The sequence below is a fragment of the Eufriesea mexicana genome, unplaced genomic scaffold (genome assembly GCF_001483705.2).
Source record: "Eufriesea mexicana isolate 0111107269 unplaced genomic scaffold, ASM148370v2 scaffold442, whole genome shotgun sequence".
In the NCBI taxonomy this organism is placed as follows: Eukaryota; Metazoa; Arthropoda; class Insecta; order Hymenoptera; family Apidae; genus Eufriesea; species Eufriesea mexicana.
Window position 1 is genome coordinate 125308 of NW_016908587.1, and position 17823 is coordinate 143130.

At 29.6% G+C, this 17823-nt stretch overlaps 1 pseudogene; it reads left to right on the top strand.

The window, feature by feature from the left end:
• Positions 1 to 1517: 1517 nt before the first annotated feature.
• LOC108545406 (peptidyl-prolyl cis-trans isomerase CWC27 homolog) lies at positions 1518 to 2982 on the top strand (annotated as a pseudogene).
• The last annotated feature ends 14841 nt before the right edge of the window (positions 2983 to 17823 follow it).

A 17823-nucleotide genomic window follows, 5' to 3' on the forward strand; every position in this document is an offset into this window, starting at 1 on the left:
CGAATGTGTCAGTGGCCGTGAAATTGTGCTGCGCAATTGACTTTCTTCTCTTCTCTCTTCGAAATTAGGCTTTCCGATTAGGTTTGTTCTATATATCAGCGTAGATTGGAATTTTCTCTAAAGGGATTGGATATTTTTTTTCGGCTTCGAGCCTGCGTTTTCGAGAAATAGTGCCGAATGTGTCAGTGGCCGTGAAATTGTGCTGCGCAATTGACTTTTTTCTCTTCTCTCTTCGAAATTAGGCTTTCCGATTAGGTTTGTTCTATATATCAGCGTAGATTGGAATTTTCTCTAAAGGGATTGGATATTTTTTTTCGGCTTCGAGCCTGCGTTTTCGAGAAATAGTGCCGAATGTGTCAGTGGCCGTGAAATTGTGCTGCGCAATTGACTTTTTTCTCTTCTATCTTCGAAATTAGGCTTTTTGATTAGGTTTGTTCTATATATCAGCGTAGATTGGAATTTTCTCTAAAGGGATTGGATATTTTTTTTCGGCTTCGAGCCTACGTTTTCGAGAAATAGTGCCGAATGTGTCAGTGGCCGTGAAATTGTGCTGCGCAATTGACTTTTTTCTCTTCTCTCTTCGAAATTAGGCTTTTTGATTAGGTTTTTTTGTTATAACATCTTAGAGTGCATTCAAGACAATATTCTGTTGAAATAAACAGACGTGTGCAACAGTAGAAAATTATTGGACTCATGGTATATCACCAGCGAAGAGTCATTGGATGCCAGGAATTATATTTCATGGCGAAAAGAATTGATGCAGCAATACAAATATGTTATGATATAAGTATTGTATTCTTGGTCAGCTAACAACATAACATACATGTTCGAAATCTTTGATGGTCAATTGAAGTTTCAGAAAATGGAGATGGCTTAGGCAGACCAAAAGAATGAAATAAATTTAGGTGATGGCCTCCTATGACAACTAAATATAGAGGATACGCTGAGATTGAGAGGTATCTTGTATTTTTTATCTAAATAAATATTAATATCAGTGGTCAAAGTCAATGATCATTGCTAATGTGTTATGTTTCAGAATTATGGATCGAAGGTGGATACATAAAAGAGAGTGGTTGTGATGAGAGCAGTGAAAAGGGGACGGCATATTATGTCGAATCAAGAAACAGGAAAGGGGCAGCATATAATATCATAGAGGAGGATGTGTGGCATGGACGTGCAAATGAAAGCATCATTGAAGAAATAGAGAATGGACGCTTGGTACTAGTCATAAAAGTTAAGGTTAAATTGAGTATAGAGTGTAATTGTTGGATTAAGGCACAAATGTGTAGAAACATCCATAGGAACTTAGAAAAAGTAAAAGCAGCAAGAATAATGGGGCTGTGGCACATGGAATTGATTGGGCCACTGAAGCTAATGTTAAAATGACGTAAAGGTATGTCTTATCTGTTGATGATTATTTGAGAAAAGTACCATTTGGTTGACTGATTTATAAATGACTAAAAATTTAATATGAAATATTGACGATGGATTTTTTTTATTATAGGAAACCTACAAACATGAGTAATATTTATATGTAAGAGCGAGTCACTAAGGGTAAAGTAGTAAGTATTAGTTAATAGTGTTTCAATAGATTGTATAACTGTTTTTAAAAATTTAACCGATATACAATATTTACTTTCTAAATTTCTATATTAATATATTAAATAATTTCTAATTTGAATTGCAATATTAAATAATAAATTTCAATAAATTTGATTTTAAAAACATTGTACATGAATAAAACTAACATATATGTGTTATAACTAGGTTGTAATGAAAACAAATGTTGGTGATATTGAGTCAGAATTATGGGTCAAAGAAACTCCGAAGACATGTAGAAATTTCATACAATTATGCATGGAAGGTTATTGGGATAACAATATATTTCATACACAAGGTGGTGATCCTACAGATACAGGAGAAGGTTGTAAAATATATGGAGAGCCATTTAAAGTGAGACCATATTTAAAAGTAAAATGAATTCGTTTTTTCTTCAAAAATAATTATTAGATATATGTGTTTTAGGACGATTTTCGTACAAGATTACGTTCCTGTGGACGAGGTTTAATTGCTGGTGGCTATGCTGGAGAAGATGACAATGGTTTCCAATTCTTATTTACTCTTGGTTCCACATTAGAATTGCATAATAAACATACAATCTTTTGTAAGGGTACTGGACAAACTACATATATAACATGCTTGAACTTGAAGAAGCACTTGTAGATGAGGTAAATTTAATGTTTACAAGAAAATACATCAAGAATTGATATAAATATAATATTACCTCTTTTTTGTAGAATGCTAGACCAGTTTATCCTCCAAGATTGATAAAAATTATGATATTGAACAATCCATTTTCTGATATTACACCAAGGATAATAGTACAGGAAAGTGAAGAAGCAAAGGACAATTCAATAACTAAAACAGCAGCAATAAAGTAAAAATCATATATGTTTGCAGAATTTAGCCATGATAGTATTGTTCTTTGTAATGAAAAATATTGTTACTGAGATTTCAATATTTTATCATTTGGTGAAGAAGCAGAGGAGGATGAAGAAGAAACTGTGATATTAAATAAAATGTTTAGCGATAAGGGCAAATCAGCTAGTGATCATTTATCTGATCCAAAATTAAGCTTACAACCAACTGTTGAATTGCTTGGACTTGCAAATAAAAAAAGGAAGGAAGACCATGGTAGGGATTGGGAAAGTAACGACGAAATAAAAATGTCAAGAAGAATTTGAAGTCATAAAGAAGGAGAAAGAACTAGTATATTGTTCACACTATAACTATGTAATAGAAAGTAGAATTTTTTATTAACTGTGTTATATTTATATTTTCAGGGCAATGAAGGAAAGGATAAAAAATAAATTGTTGAATGCAAAGAAGAAACCGAAGATAGTAGAAAATTGTAAAATAGACGATGTTGAAGATGATAAAGATATAAAGGAAAATGAAGAGGGAATAAAGAACTCCGTATGAGGATTAGTACGAGAGAAAGCCGAGGAGATGCAGGATAAGAGAGATAAGATGCAAGGCAAACCAATATCTAGAATTATTAGGATAACTCATGTATTTGAATGGAATTATTTGCAGTAGTGTGCATATATCTATAAATATTGTCACATATATGTATGGTCATTGTAATGATAATTGTTACGTGATATGTGGTACGAAACATCTTTTTCTCGCAACGGTCCGTGATACGGATATCTACTCAGATTCTAATGTCTATATGTCATTGTTTATTATGTTGTTAACAATTAACGTGTATATGTAAAGCTTTCAAAATGAATAAAAAGTATCTAAGCATATAACCATCGTAGTTTTATTATTTTTTTTACCAATAATAAAATCATTCGCCTTAATCTATGATTTTACGTTCTTCGGGCTATTCAGAGAGTAAAAAGAAGGCTGAAATATGTGTTATACATATTTATGTCGTTTTATTGTTTTGTTTCTCCCGCCCTTTGCGTCACGTGGTTTTCAATTCTGTAACTTCGATCAGCGCCATCTATGGTTTGGGCTCAAAAATGAAGAAAGTGATAGGAATATAGAATAGGCAAGGAGGTCGTCGATGAGCTGGTCACGTGACAGGCAAGTGCAGAGAGGGGATAGGAAAGGATAGAATGGTTCCGCCAGTGAAAAATTATTAATTACTCAATTTCTGTAATCAATATATGAACTTTTATAATTTCATTGCAAAGCTGGAACTTCAAGCTACATTCTTATTTAATTTTCGTAAAGAATTTAACTCTAAATTGTCAGTTATTAATTTTTGTTTTATGGCGTCTATGATTTCGCAACGGCGACCATCACGATCTTCCGTGAAAATATTTAATACTAATCGAAACTAGGAGCAAAATGTGATCAAAAGTTATATGGGAAGATTCGCAAGAACATTGTTTTTATAATGTGTGCATAAAGTTTCATAAATTAATTGCGTAAAGGATGTTAATTAATGAAAAATCAATGGCGTCTTCGACAATCTTCGACAACAATTTAAACACTGCGCAGAACAATTATTAATAATTAATTAATTAGGGACAAATTTATATCGAAAAATATATGTGAAAGTTCTTGAAAAATCTGACTTTAAGATGCAATTATAAAAGTTCATAAATTAATCCCAGATATTGCGTAATTAGTGAATTTTCCACTGCCGATATGATTTATTAAAATATATTTGGAGCACATAACCAGAGTTAGTAAACTGTCATCAGAGCCATCTATAATCTTGTTACGGAACTCGAGCTTCGAGTCTAAAATCATAGATGGCTCTGATGATAGTTTACTAACTCTGGTTATGTGCTCCAAATATATTTTAATAAATCATATCGGCAGTGGAAAATTCACTAATTACGCAATATCTGGGATTAATTTATGAACTTTTATAATTGCATCTTAAAGTCAGATTTTTCAAGAACTTTCACATATATTTTTCGATATAAATTTGTCCCTAATTAATTAATTATTAATAATTGTTCTGCGCAGTGTTTGAATTGTCGTCGAAGATTGTCGAAGACGCCATTGATTTTTCATTAATTAACATCCTTTACGCAATTAATTTATGAAACTTTATGCACACATTATAAAAACAATTTTCTTTCGAATCTTCCCATATAACTTTTGATCACATTTTGCTTCTAGTTTCGATTAATATTAAATATTTTCACGGAAGATCGTGATGGTCGCCGTTACGAAATCATAGACGCCATAAAACAAAAATTAATAACTGACAATTTAGAGTTAAATTCTTTACGAAAATTAAATAAGAATGTAGCTTGAAGTTCCAGCTTTGCAATGAAATTATAAAAGTACATATATTGATTACAGAAATTGAGTAATTAATAATTTTTCACTGGCGGAATCATTTTATCCTTTCCTATCCCCTCTCTGCACTTGCCTGTCACGTGACCAGCTCATCGGCGACCTCCTTGCCTATTCTATATTCCTATCACTTTCTTCATTTTTGAGCCCAAACCATAGATGGCGCTGATCGCAGGCGATAAAATTTTTATTTATTCGGTAATGGAAAATTATTGAATTTCCAAGTTTTTGTAATTAATTCATGAACATTAATAGCTGCACAGCAAAGTTGGAATTATAGGCAACATTCTTATGCAATGTTTAATTTAATAATTAATACTTACATGAGCAATAGGTTTTGTATTTTCTGTAGTAAATAAGATTGCTATAGAAAAGTGTTTTTCTTGCATATTATTCTTATTATTTTGTAGTAAATATATACTTGCATAAGAAAGCGTAAAAAATAAATTTTTTTGTTAAGAAGTTTTATTTACAATGTTTTCATAGGTGAAAAATGAGTACGAAGTGTATTGGAAAACTAACAGAACTATTGGATGGGAATCGAACCCCGGTCCTTTCAGCATAGGAATTTTCACCTATCGCCGTTAGGTCATGACTCCACTTGTAAAGTAATAGAAATAAGTCTGTAATTAAGGTGGTAATAAAACTTTAATTGTAAATATCTCAAAAACTATTGAGTAGTTGCCACTATAATGATATATTTTCTTAAACTGCAGGATGATATCTACAAACCTGCAAATTTTCAATTAAATCGGTGACCTAAAGCACTTGCACGTTCCTTGTTAGTCATTTTTGTCTCTTTTACCTAGTCGCTTTTACCTTTATCTCTTGTCATTTATTCTCCTTCTCACCTCTCGTCTCTTCGTTCAAGCCGAGTCAAGTTTCTTTCAGTACAATCCGTTCAATAATACATTCATGGTCATTCTTTTTAATTAAGCAGCTTTATGCGTATGAATCACGAACAGGAAGTCCTCAAGAGATTAGGGTGAATCAATCACGAGGTTAGGGTGAACGCAGAACGTGCAAAAAATGTTCAAATTATCACTATGAATCAACTTTTCAAATAAAAAATCTTATATTCCTCTATTCTTGGTTAGGTCAAAATGGCTCAAGCATAATCGAGTTAATGAGCAAGGACTGATGTAATGACTACCAAGGTCAACCAGTGACTTATGACAAAGAGCTATGTTCATCAGGTTTGATCATGATGTATTACCTCTATTAGGTTGTTAGAATAGCAGAGTATTTTTATTAAGAATGAAAATTAATTTCTTAATTTTGAAAAATAAATTTCGAACTCGAAATTTTCGAAATCTAACAATAGGTATTGATTTTGTTTTGAAAGAGGAATATTTTGATTTATGAATTGAAGTCTTGGTAAAATTTTTACGTTAATTTTTATTAACCATAGTAAAACGAAATGTGAATAAGAATACAAGTAAATAGAAAACTATTTAATTCAAATTTGTATTCAAAAGTATTAATATTAGAAATTTCTTTTATATTTCCAGAATATTTACTTTATTGAAAATTCTTTGTCTAATAATCTTATATATTCTTTTCCTATTCTTTCGCTGGAATTCGAATATTTCGAAAATTTCTAAACCCAAGAAACGTGTAAAATTTTGGACTTTTGAAGCTTAAAACTTTTTTGGCTTTTATGGGATTTGAGGTTTCAACGTTTCAACATTGATCTTTTCCCAATTTTTATAATGACATAAGCAACGTTATTGTACTGTATTAAATTTCGTCTGATATACGAAAATGAAAAAATTGTAACTGCTAATAATAAATGAAAGCAATCTTATCACTTTCATTTGGAACCTAAGAAATAACGACTCCCATAAATACTTAAATTGACGCACATCGCAAGCATGGTACAACAGAATAACATAATTCGATAAATATAAATAAAATAAAATTTTCATACCATGATAAGTGAATAAAACAAAATTTACAAAGAGTAACAAGCAGATAAAATAAAATTTATACACAGTAATAACAGGATAAAATAAAATTTACAAAGAGTAACAAGCAGATAAAATAAAATTTTTATGCAGCAATAAATTTTTCAGTGATGAACTTTTTCTCAATGAAACTTTTAAACAGTGATAAAATTTTATGACAAAAATTTAAACTCTATGTGACATGCTATTGCAAATGGTTAATGATTTTTATTTCGCAGAAGTGGGATGAAAGGACCAGTGACTGTATGTAGTTTTATTTCTCCATTTCTCTTGCAAGCGTGTGCAAATATCGTTCGAATAAAAGAACAAGTTTCTGAAATTATTGATGGTGTCTGTGAAACGTGTGTGTCTAGACACCAGGCAGGTACAATATATCGAGGTGATACGAAAATAGCGGTGCTACGAAAGAAATAACGCTATGAAAAGGAATTTTACGTACAGTTACAGATAGTAAACATCAAAAATGAAAAATAAAGTATCGTACACGAGCAAACAAAAATTTGGAATCAATTTCCTAATTATTTATTAGTTAATAATTTCCGAATTAGATTTACAACAAATTTTCTGTCAATTCTTAACAATTTAAAATTAAAGTTACAGATATTAATAGCGATTTATATAATTTCCATAAAATTTTAATTAAAAAGATTTCTGAGGTAACAAACTTCTTAGCCAAATTCCTTTTTTTCTAATTTTTTAATTTTTTGAAATATGTACTAATACCAAATAATTGGTCAATAGTGTACATATAATGAGAAACTATATTTTATTACTGTTATGAAATATATAGCTTAACATCGTTTATTAATTTATTTAATTATGTATATGTGTATGTGTAATTATGTATGTAATAATTATATACATGTATTATGTAATAATTGTGTATTATAAAATGCAATTGTATTTTTTAACAAACTCTTGTAGTAAATAAATATTCTTTATACAATACATATTATAAATTAAGAAAGTCTTTTATTAATTAATTTCTTTCAAGTCGATATTTATTGCAAACTAATAAACTCTTTAAACAGATAAATAATTTTTATTCAATATTTATTATAAAACAATAAATCTTTTTAATAAATAACAATTTTTTAATCAATATTTATTAGAAACTAACCAACACTTTTTACAAATAAATATTTGTTACTTAACAATTTATCAGATAATTATTTTTAATTCGATATTGATATGCAAACTAATAAACACTATAGTTAGATAATAATTTTTTATTCAATATTTATTGTGAACTTATAAATATCTATGCTTTGCTTACTATGTTACGTTAATGCTTTCAGTATTATCGTGTTCTGTTATATCATGCAGACCATGTTAGGGGATATCGTAATAGAGAATGTTCTTTCATACTCGACCTATGTGCAAAACATTCTTTTTCACACGAATACTATGTTGTGGTATCGCTGTCGTAAGCTGACTAGGATTTACTGATGACTGTTTTTCTTTTTAAATTGTCGTGATATATCTAGGCCTTGTAGCTTGACATAACTTCCCATAAGAAACCTTTTTCTGTGCACTGTAAGTAATGACAGACACGTAGTTAGACATCGTACGCTTCTTGTTGAATCTTCTTTATATCTTGTAACTGACTCGGTAACTCAGAGGAGGTTGTTCAATTTGAAATCGTTCTAATTGAGTGACTTACTTTTTCGTGCGTTTGCATTTAGTTTTAATTCAATGATACTAACAAAAATCATTGTTTCACATATTATTGAAATATTATGAAACTGAAATTAACAAATATTACAATTAGTAAAATTACATATTATGAAATATTACACTTATTAAAATTAAATATTATCAGGTATTACGATTACCAAATATTATAGTTACCAAGTATAATTATTACCAAAAGTCATAATTACCAAGTATAGTAATTACCAAATATTACAATTATCGTACATTATAATTATCAAATATTAAAATTACTAAAATTAGATATTACCAAATATTATAATTACCAATTATTACAATTATCAATTACTACAATTACCAATTATTACAATTACCAAATATCACAATTATCGAGTATTAGAGTTATCAAATATTAAAATTGCTAAAATTAGATATTACCAAATATTATAATTACCAATTTCTACAATTACCAAATATCACAATTGTCGAATATTATAATTATCAAGTATTAAAATTACTAAAATTAAATATTAGAGAAGAAATTTATCCTAACATCTGTACTCAATGAAAATGAGACTAATCTTAATATTAATTACTATATCTGCTGTATTATACCATTTCCAAACAATATAACACAGTAAAATAGCAAAAATTTCGTATTAACCCTTCACACTATAACACCGGTCTAACTCATCGTGAGATTTTCATGCCAAAGCCCCATAAAAATAAACCACACTCGCATTAGACTATAATTATATTTAACGTATTTCAACATGCATAAAATTTATATAAATCCTGAAAACTTTTATAATTTCACTTCGAATAAGACAGGTATACAGCGGCTAATTAAAATTAAATAATTTTAAAATACACAGTTTCTCATAATTAAATCTTCTCATAATAGCTATCATAATAGTATAAGGAGTTAAGTTTATGTTAAGTCTTTCAAAATTTCTTTCGAAATTGATTAAACGAGGAATTGAAAGATCGAGAAAGGAAAAGGAGCACGTAACGAGACTGTATACGATTATTTAAGTGAGTGGTTAGAAAACCAATTATACGATAAACGTGTGTTCATCTGGATCGTTACATATGCTACACGTGTGCACGAACAGGATAAAAGTTCGTGCACTATTCGATCGATCGACTTGTCAGTATTTTCGGGACGACTCATGAACGCTAGAGTTCCACGACCTGGAAATGCTGAAAGCTATGGTATCTAATTGCAGGAATGAATTAGAGTACTCTAGCAAACTACCATTTCCTTTCTCTTTCCCATTAAAAATTATTTTTCTGTTAGAAATCATTGCTATTTCATTATATTCCTGTGACATTACAATTTAATTGATAGAAGCTTTATTTAATTTAAAAATTTAATAACAATTTTGTAAAAATTTTGATAGTTTCAGTCGACAAAAATATAGTATTTAATCGATATATTTGTACAAGTATATAATGTAGTATTTAATAAAAATGTAATATAAAAATGCTGTATTTAACGATATATTTACTATTATATTATATTTTTATTTAATCAATTATGATTGTTTATGGAATGTTTTAAATTTCGAATTTTAATATCTTTTACTGCCAAATTAATGAAATGTGATATTCATCATTGTAATTCTAAAATATTGTAAACTATATAATTTAATAAAATATCGTCGTTAAGAGGAAGAGTAATAGCCTAAAAATTCTATTTAAATAATTGTAAAATATTTAGGGAATACTAATATTCCTAAGACCATAAACCTAATATCAAAAATAAGTATGGATATATTTCTTCGTAAAAATTATAATTACTTTATAAATTGATGATAGTAAAAAGAAGTGATAATTTTAAGGATATTATTTTTGCAAGAACTATAACAAAGTAATTCTTTCCTGAAACTTCTTCGAATCAATCTTAATGTAATAGCTGAACTTGAAACACTTGTAACAGGTTTGCGCAACAGTGATTGAGAACTACTGGCATATTTATGACTACAGTTTCACGAAATTATTAAAGAATCCAGAAATGAAAGGTTCTGTCAATTTTTCCAAATAAATATCTATTTTGACACGTATCTATTTCAGCGAAAGTAATTATAATTGTCAAGATTTTACTTCGTATACTTCATTGGATAGTAGCTCTTTGAACCTTCGCGGAAAATATGTTACAAAACAACGTTCAGGATTAAGATAGTACTCGTTCTTATTAGCATTCCTATTTTACTTTCACAATATATCATTATGCTTTCATACATAACATAAGTACTAAGCATATAATTATATCAGAATTTCATTAAATTGCCAAAGAATACAAAAATTATAGGCTTGAACGATTTCTTCAAATCGATATATTTCTATCGTAACAAAAATAATTGCAATTGCTAAACAAATGCTAAACTCGTATACTTTGTTGAAAAATTTTAGAAAGTAGTATCTCATGGATATAACGCTACAAGATAAAATTCAAGGCTGAAACATAACACGTTTTTGTTAACGTTCCATTATATTATTCGATGAAATATAAACACATTCGACAAAATCAAACAATTAGTTCCACCTGCTATAATAATTAACTCTATTTTCAAAAGAATAAATTTAAAAAATAGAATTGTTTAGAATACAGATTCCAATAAAAATACCCAGACTTCATTAAATTATCAAAAAATCCAAAAATTATAAATTTCGTTAATTTCTTCAAATAAATATTTATTTTGCCACCTCTCCTTTTAAGTAAAAATAATTGGTCAGGCATTATTTTATATAATACTTTATCGAGAAATTTTAAGAAATAATATTTCACACGAATAATATTACAAAATAATTTTCCAAAATAAGACATAACACGTTTTTGTTACTATTCTCGTTTCAATTTCACAATTTATTATTATATTTTCATGAGACACATAATAATATAATAATCATACGATTATACTAAAATTTCAGAAAATTACCAAAAAATCCAAAACATATAAATTTTGTTAATTACTTCAAACAAATATTTATTTTGTCACTCAGACTCTTCTTCACCACTGATTTAGTCACTCGCTAAACGTGATGGTTGTATCATAATAAACTCGTAACAGGATTCGGCGATTCTGTCTTTGTCTCGGTTCGCTTTTGTTTTGCTGTCAACTGGCCTTAAGGAGGCAATAATAACTCAAAACCAGATCAGTAGATGAATAACAACTGTGTTGTTCTTAAAGAAAATACGTCGTTTTGAGGGCAGAGGACATCGATTTGAAATGAGTCATGGTCATCTAAATCCATATTACGTGACCACATAGTACCTGGAAAAGTACGAAACCGATCACCATAAACCTACTTTCAAATCCCGCATGTATCTTTTATTTAATTGTTTTTTGCTCGTATACCTAAATTCTTTGATTTCTAGTTTTATAAGTGTGTGTATAATTGTGGATAGTCGAATGATAAATAAATACATTCACACAAGATTTGAATTTTACGCAATTTGTGCGATAAAGTGTTGCCAACGAAGAGGAAATGACAGCGTGACAGCTGACACTTCAGGGATATTAAAAGTGGAGCACTGTATGAAAGAAAAACGCATCTACATTGTTAAGCAATATTTATAATTTGTAATTAAAAATCTGTTTTCTATCAAAATTACTTCTTTCGTGTATTTTGGGACACCTAACACGTATAAAATTATATTTTATTTCATATTTTATGCTATATCTCGAAATATAATTTTGTGTCTTCCTCAAAGAAAATTATAATGCATGTAAAATAATTTACGAAGGATATATACCTAAAATAATTTTAGGACAATTTAAGCAATTTCTTAGACGATTGAAGTCGAATCGTATCTGCAGATTGCTTTTGATTGGCCATTACTGGAATAAAAAGCGGAGGATTCTATGGCTCGAAGATTCCTATTAAGGCAGGACGCAATGAAGATGACCTTATTGGTTAATGTTTGATTCTAGTGGTTTTTTAAATTTCTAGAACCCATTGATAATTATAATACCTAAATGATACCAAGAAAGGCTCGAAATAGCTCTTGTTAAACTTCTGATGTAGATATGTATATAATATAATATCTGTATATATCCATATCCTATATATAGTATCAATATAATATCCATATATATATATAATATAATGTAGTATTTGTATGTATATAATGTAATGTCATTGTAGTATCATTACATGTATAATGTAATATCTACAAATGAACATCTATGTATCATTGAGTGAAAAGTTCTTATAATGTATGGTACAATCATAAAACACCCTTGTTACATATCACATTTACATATCGCAGCATTGACCTATGTCTCTTTGATTGTTCCTACAGAATAGTGCCATTGTTATACCTGATCAAGAGGAGGGCGATGAAATAATTTTAAAAAATATTATGTCGCATATATTTTATTTAATCATGTATATTATAATTACTCTAAATTCTTGTAATATACAAATATTAATGTATAAATCATAAATAAATGTTATATCGTCTTAAAAATGATAAAACATGTACATAACTCTACCAAAATTTATTTAATTGAAATTAAAATTAATTAATTAGTTAAAATGTATTTTATCCAACATTTAAAATATGTATATATCTTGTGAGTTAATCACTGAATTATTGTGTTATTTTGTTAGTTAGTTTAATCCTTATGTCATATTAGTTTATTTTATTACTACTCTAATTTATCCTAATTAATTTTTAATGTATAACATATTTCCTCGTGAATTCATACAACTTTGTGTGGATACATACAAATTTTATACTTTTATAATTTTTAATTCTGTCAAAAACTCAGGAATTTTTATTAAATATCTGTACTTTAAATATTTTTGCACGAAAATAATTTAGGATAAAGAAAATAAAAGGAAAAATTCTTGCATAGTCTTTGTAAAGGATAACACAAATACATTTGTAGAAGTACAGTATTTACTATTTGTACAGTGACTTTCTAAAATATTTTCTGAAATTAGAACACATTAATCTTTAGAAATACTTTGCTATTTATAAGTTGTATAAGGTTTTACTACTATAGAATGCTAAGAAAACAATCTGTTAAAATACAAACAGTTAATGTGAAAGGTGCAACTAGCTCACATCATTCAACCTTAGGTTACTTATTTCGTCATGTTAACGATAATATAATTACACGCTGCCATGAAGCCCTAATAAATACGTACTACTGAAAATAATTAAGGGATCTCATTCCTAGACATATCAGGAAAGCGAATCGAGTAGCAAAGTAATACGGACATATATTTTATTAAACGTCTGATTAAAAGTATTAAACGCTGGGAATTATTAGTTGCTACTTCTGCTTTTATCGAGTTGATGATCAAAACAGCAGCATTCATTTAAATAATAATATACTATCTATAAATATTTGTGCAAATAAAAATATATAAATAATAAATAAATAAATAAATAAATGGAGATAATTAAAGAAACAAAATAAAGATCACAAGTATAAATAAATATAAATGCAGTACGAATGTAAAAATAAATCAGCATTAATATAAATAAATACATACAGAAGTGAATAAACAAATGTACCATTTTACAAATTTTGGAGACAAATTGTTCATGCAAAAATATTTGTTTATCAAAGAAATATTTTAAACATCATTTTACATGTTTCATAAAATCACATTTATTTTCTAAAAAAACAGGTTAACAAAAATAACATAATAATTTCTACCTTTTAATTCCGTTATAAAGTTTTGTAGCTGTATTACGGATTAAAATTCACTATATTAGATTCTTACTGACAATAAAAGTTGAAATGCAGAAACCTCTTTTTCATAACTTATTTTGCTCAAATACAAATGAATCAAATATTTATTTTCCATTGCCAATAAATTCAAATCACATAAAAATTCGAGACAAGCATTCCTACCTATCATTCCATTAATCTCCACTCGTAATAAAATGCAACAACTCACACCACGATTTATAATTAATTCTATCCTAGAAGCAATGAGTAAAAAAAATAAATTCAAAATATAATTTGGAAGAAAAATTCTCAGACTTCAGCAAATTACCAAAGAATTTGAAAATGATGAATTTTGATAATTTCTTCAATTTTCTTTGTCAAAAATAATTACAATTACCAAACATTACCTAGTATAATTAATTGCAAAATCCTGAAAAATAATACCTCGTAAAAATATTGATAGAAAATAATATCCGAAAGTAAGGCATCACAAGATATTATTAACATTCCCATTTTAATTTTGCAATACATTATTACGCTTATAATATAAAATATTAATTAGTTAATTAAAATTACCAAAAATTAATAAATTTTCTCAATTATTTCAAACTAATAGTACTTAACTTCAACTAAATTCTACTGTAACTTACAATTAGCAGTACTTAATGCGATTAATACAATTAGAATAGTAAATTCAAATAGTATTAAAATAGTATTAATCTGCACTTCGATAAAATGAACCAATAAATTCTATAATAAAATCTACCTTCAATGCACTGAATAAGAAAAGGAGGAAAAATAAAAAATATCGTTTCGATTACTGACTCGAGTGAAGTTAGCAAGTCTAAAAAGGTAAATCTTAGATCGCCAGATGGGAATACGATATGATATACGCATTTTAAAATACCCAAGAAGAAATTCTATTTTTACACTAACGAGAAGCAGGTAAACGTTGGCGAGGTACGTGGAAATAAAAATTCCTCGCGATATACATCGTCAACATCGTGTTTTCTCTCGGTTTCGCGTGAAAGGAGTCAACAGAGTCGCGTGATTCTTTTGCCAAATGCACGCGTAACAGACGAAGGCCAAGGCCGCGGGAAAAATTCAGACGTGAGGTCAAAATAACGATAAAAATTCTAAAAATAACGATAGCTGAGTGACTCCAGCTATCTGGACATTTATTTCGCGTTTTACTATGGGGCGAGGAAATTGCATGACTGAACGGCCCCCGTGAAATCTGTCGTGGAGTGCCGTAAGACACGAGGAGCGCTCGTGAACTCTGAGCCACCTATTATCTCTAAACCAGCTCGCGGGACATCCCTTAGGATCGATAGGAAACGAGATCATTGGGAAAAAAAGGATCGAAAAATGTACACACGCGTAGTTTCAAAAGTTATGGCAGAAATAGAATTATCGTTATTAGCAGAATTACCATTTTTCATATAGAAAACACCGACGTCTTAAATACTCATCATGAATAAAATCATAATGATAGTTGAATTTAAATTATTTATTGAGAAGAAAATTGAGATTGAAGTATAATGATTAAAGTTACCATTTTTAGTGTAAGAAATAGTATAGGGTCAAGTCAGAAATTTTGAAACAATTTAAAGTAAAGTACGAAATAGTAAAATTTTACTGTTTTAATCAGTGGTGTAGTTATCTTCATTATGTACAACTTCTGTCCGTCCTATAGGAAAATTTTGTATTCCATTTGCATGAACGGATTAAAATGTATTATGTACATATGACCCGAATAAGACCGAACTGATGAAAGCGTAAATAGTGTAATTACAATGGTAATCGATGGTAGATAATAGAATTATTAACGGAGGAAGAAGTATAACATAATGATCAAAATTATCATTTCCAATATAAAATATATCACGATGATAAATACTGTAATTATAATAGTAATGAATAGCAGATAATGAAGAATAACTCATGAAGATCCAAATTACTATTGTAACCATAAATTGGTAGTTACAATTGTAATTGATCGCAAATAATTGATCATGAAGGAAGAACAAAAATAAAATTACTATTCTTTTGTATTAAAAATATTGTCGTCCGAATGACAACTAAACATGTACTATTAATTCCAAACAAACAAAAAAAGAAGAATATATATATATATATATATAAGGCGCGCTACTTTTATCAACGAGTCTACCGAACGATTCTAAAAAGACGCGATTATCCACAGTACTTTCGAGTCTCAGGACATTATTCGGTTAAAAGGATGCTATAAAGAAAGAGTTTATGGTACGTAAAGATTAGGTAGGGTATCCGTACCCTTGTTTCATTTCGGTTGCGTCGAAACGAAATTGAAGAACGTGTTACCACTCTTGAAATTTCTTGTCGCGGAGTTTCCCAATTTTCTAGTACTTTTATACCTACTTTATTAGGTATCTTTGCCTTTAGATACTAAGATATTTTTTTATTTTAAAACGTTACAAGGTGTATAAGGTAAATGGAACTGAGAACACGATATACACGAAATTGGACATCTTTACGGGCGTAATAGGGATAAACGATGATAGCGCCTTCTTTTGACGAACCCGAGAAGAATATATATATATATATATAGATATATAGAATATAGAATATATATATATATATATATAGAAAATATTTTTATCATAAATATCGTAATCCTAACAATAACCAAACTCGTGTAGTTAATTTCAGAAAAGGGCACCAGAATAAGGACAAATATTACCATTTCTTATACAAAACTTATTCATACCATAAATATCGTAATCCTAATGGTAATTAAACTCCAATAATTAATTTCGAAAAAAGGAACGCAATAACGATAATGACCAATATTGATATTTCTTATACAAAAGCTCCTCCTATCATAAATAACGTAACCCTAATGATGGCCAAACTCGAATAATTATTTCCAAAAATGGAAACACAAAAATGGTAACGACCAATACACCATTTATTACACGAAAAATACCACAACCATAAATATACAAATACTTCCATCAGAATAATACCCAATCACGCTAATTACTCATAAAAAACAGACCGCTATTACCATTTCCCGTATAAAGACCGTTACATCGGTAAATCAATCCCGAACAATTACTCCCAAGAAACAAACGAAAAAAAAAAAAAAAGAAGAAACACCCACGCGTGCATACACCCAGTCATCCACGCATACCCATCCGCGACACGGAAACAAGGGTAAACGACGTGCACAAAGACAGTTTTCACGGGTCGGCTGATTCAAGCGGCTGCGTGTGCAGACGTTCACGTGACTGCGTGCTACGAATGAAGTCTCCTGCGTAATTCCAGAGGACATGGTACTTTCCGCGAGAGCCGAAGAGGCTCGCAGAGCGAAGAGGGAAAGCCGGAGGGATCGATGTGGTTTGGCAGAGTCCATGCACCCCCACGTAACCCCCACGTAACCACCACCCTATCCTCCACCCTCCACAGCCACCATCCAGCACCGAAACCACTTTTCGGAGGTGCTCCGTTTCCCGTTGCAACCCCTCGCCACCTCGCCTGTCCTCGGCGGGGGTGGTTTTATTGATCGCCTTTAACCACGCCTTCCACCCCTTTTGCACCACGCCCATCCTGCCTCTCCTTTCTCACCGGGAACGTGAATACGCTGGTGCAGCTGGGTGCACGACACCGCGACCTCCCTCGCATCGACCTCCACG